The sequence below is a fragment of the Rhinopithecus bieti genome, unplaced genomic scaffold (assembly GCF_001698545.2).
Source record: "Rhinopithecus bieti isolate Rb0 unplaced genomic scaffold, ASM169854v2 scaffold_7967, whole genome shotgun sequence".
In the NCBI taxonomy this organism is placed as follows: Eukaryota; Metazoa; Chordata; class Mammalia; order Primates; family Cercopithecidae; genus Rhinopithecus; species Rhinopithecus bieti.
Window position 1 is genome coordinate 4204651 of NW_016806112.1, and position 3364 is coordinate 4208014.

The 3364-nt window shown below is 43.2% G+C and overlaps 1 protein-coding gene across 1 annotated transcript in view; it reads left to right on the top strand.

Moving 5' to 3' along the window:
* The first annotated feature begins 217 nt into the window (after positions 1-217).
* RC3H2 (ring finger and CCCH-type domains 2) overlaps positions 218-3364 on the top strand; it is a 52943-nt gene continuing 49796 nt past the window's right edge. Inside the window, exon 1 of the mRNA XM_017874803.1 lies at positions 218-1083. The gene's annotated coding sequence lies outside the window, so the exon portion shown is untranslated. The remainder of the gene's footprint in view (positions 1084-3364) is intronic.

The following is a 3364-nucleotide window of genomic DNA, read 5'->3' on the forward strand; positions in this document are numbered from 1 at the left end:
AGGTACATTGTATCTGCCTTCTAGGATCACCTTGCTAATTAAATGAAATGTAAATAAAACTAAAACATTTACAATTAAATATCACCTAACACAGGACCTTACACATACTAAGTAGTTTATAAATGTTAATTATCTTATCCCTATTCCAAGTCTGTTTCATCTACAAATCATAAACAGTAAGAATCATTCTTACCTTAATTCGCTGTGGAAAAAGCTTCAACAAATATTTGAGATATGATGCCAGAATTTGTGCTTAAATTTTTATCTTTGCCAGCTTTTGAGGCGCTCAGAGCTTTTTTTTTTTTTTTCCTTTGGACTCTTTGTCTAGGAACAGAGTTCTCTCTTTAATAAAGAAGGGAGACGTGGAAGTGCCTGACAAATACATGTTTTCTTTTTTGTTTTTGTAATTGGGAGATTACTTGACATTGTGGAGGGATTGAGGGATCCTGTCAGCTTGTCATTACAGAAACGTGAAGTAGAATGTAACACAGATGTATCAGATTCTGCTCAATGGATTCCATGCTTTTCACGAAGGAGACACTGGCTCAAACCAGCGTCTAGAAAGCCGGCTCAAGGCGCAGATGAATGTGCAAGGAGTTTCCCATCAATCCCTTCGGCTTGCCTAGTTCTTCTCATAGTACCTCCCACAGTGCTCCGGGGCTCCCTTGTCACGTGATCGGGGTGGATCCGCTGAGGCAGAAGGAAGTTGATACGCAGTTTGGGTGGCTGGGGCTACTACGCTTTCCTTCCAACTCCCGACTCCCGGGCTGGCGTAATCTCGCGTTAAGTTGGGAGTAACTTCTCGCGAGAGCTAGGTCGGGATTCCTCCAGGTCCGCCTCCGTGGTGAGGAGGAGGAGGAGGAGGAGGAGGAGGCGGAGGTGGAGGGAGAGGGAGGAGGAGGAGGCCCCGTCGCGGCCTTCGCCGCCGCCAACGGGGCTGTCCCTGTAGCTCCCGATGGAGTTTGAGGTCGTGAAACCTCCGCCGAGCTCTGCCCCGGCGAGACGAGGCGCCTCCGTCGCCGAGCCGCGCCGTCGCGGGGCTCCCGGGAGCGGCCCTTAGCGACCCCACCCGGGCCCCCTCAGGTAGGGCGGGGGCGGGCACGATGCGGCTCGGGCCCCAGCCCGGGTGCCTGGTCCCCGGCGGTCGGGCGGGAGACCACTCTCAGCCCCTGAGGCCTGTGAGCTGTCGCCCCTGGTGCCTCGAGGGTTGGGAACTGAGGGCCGCATCTGACACTCGGACGGAACCCGGGCCCTGCGGAGGCCCCTCTCTCTGGTAGGGCTTTTTCGATGCGGAGCGACCGGCTCAAATGGCCACCTTCCTTCGACACTGGCTGAGCGGACGTCTCTGACCCCTAAGGAACCCACCCAAGCAGAGGCCCGGCTTCACTCTCCCTTTCCTACACCAGTTAGTAAGGGGGTTTAGAAGAGGTCCTCGAAAGCAAGTCCTCTCCTAGCTTTTCAGCTTTCTACCCTGGGGCTTCCCGAGACCCTAGCATAGGGGATGGTGGAGGCGATCTGAGTGGTAAATAGGAACCCCGGCCAAACAATGCCTTGGGAGGGCTTAACCTCCCTCGATGGGGATGGCCGGACCTGAGTGGTCGCACAGGGGTTGTGGCTAGGAGCAATGGCATGAAACACAGCCAGGGAATTCTGCTATGGCTTTCTTCTTTGCCTCTCTGATTTTTCCTTCTTGGTGTAGCCTCTTGAGGAGACTCTTCCACCATCTTAGAAGAATGGTAGAAAGCATCTTTGTTTCTCAGAGAAGCAGCTGTACTTTTTTCTATCCTTAGCTTTCAGGATGGGAGAAGATAAGGGTAGCTGTCATTTCCATCCTTCAAATAACAAGGCAACAGTTTAAGATACCGGCTGATACATCCTTCACACCAAAATTGACTCAAGTAATCACTGGCATAAAGTAAATCTAATCCAGTGATTTATTTATATTTTCATAACCCTTGGGTTCACTTTTTAATTCGTCCTCTCCCCTTACCCAGGGCCTTTCTTTTTTTCATTTCTACTCTCCCCCTACCCATTGTGGGTGGGTGACTTTGTATCCCAAATAAAGTGCTTTAAGTAATCTTTTTTCCAATTTTGTATTGGCCAAACTTTAAGTTCCAATAGGAACTTTTGGTTACCCTGAGAAAGCTAACGTTGCTACACCACAGTGGTAAAATGTCACTCAAAAGCAAAGAAACAAATGTTAGCCGGTGCAGCCTTTTAATGGTTAAACATACAAACTTAGTTAAAAACTTTTTACAATATTAAGAATATTAATAGATTCTTCTTTTAAAACACCTTTTGTCTGTCTAAAAAGCTATACCACTGTTCTAGCTTCACAAGCCTTTCTTACGCTGTTTACTTCCACGTTCAATTTTTGAAGAAGTAGAGGTCACTACATCCTGTTAAAGGAAAAACAATGTAAATATTGTTTTCCAGTATTGGCATTTTCATTGATTTGGAGATTCATGTTTTCAAAATTTTAGAGTTTGGAAAATTGCTAGAGGATAGAATGTAAAACATATTCTAGTTACGTTTAGAAAAAGCAGATGTTATAATTCAAACAGGCACTTGTTCGGCGAGGATTTAATTACACTCGTGTTCATTAGTGGATCCTTTGAGTTACCCCCGATCTGTTATTTCTGTTGTGGCAACCTGACATGTAAGAAGACTTATGTCCTTTGTTCATATATTTTTGTTAAATCATACTCTGCTTTTGTAATTTGCTGTCTTCCACTTTGAAAAAACCAAAAAATTCCATTTTGGCACAGCATTCTTCTTTACACTCAGGATTTTATATTCAAAATTGAACTTCTACATTGTTTGCAATAACTAAGAACGCTAAAAAAAAAAACTTTATAACAAGGTTGTAGTAAGTACTTATTGTTTAATTTGGACTGTGTTGGAGTTTCACTTTTAGTGATGGGAAAAGGAAGCATGGATAAAATAAAGCTAGTTGAAAATTAAAATAAGTTCGTGTTTTGCATCCAGTCTCATGAATGTTATGATCAGCGTTTTCTAATTTTACTAAAGCTTTAAGTGTGTGAGTTTAACCTCAATTTCTTGATAAAAGTTAGTTTTGAGTATTACTTTGTAATCTTAAATATTCTAGAGTTGCACTGTCCAGTACTAGCCAGTGGCCACATGTGACAGTTAAGGATTTGAAATGTGGCTAGTGTGAATTGAGATATCCTGTAGGTGTAAAATACCATATTTCAATGACAGTACTAAAATTTTTTTAATATCTCGATAATTTTAATATTGACAACATGTTGAAATGATATTTTGTATAAACTGGGATAAATAAAATGTATTACTAAAAATAATTTTACCTATTTTCTTTTAACTTTTTTTTTTTTTTTTTTTT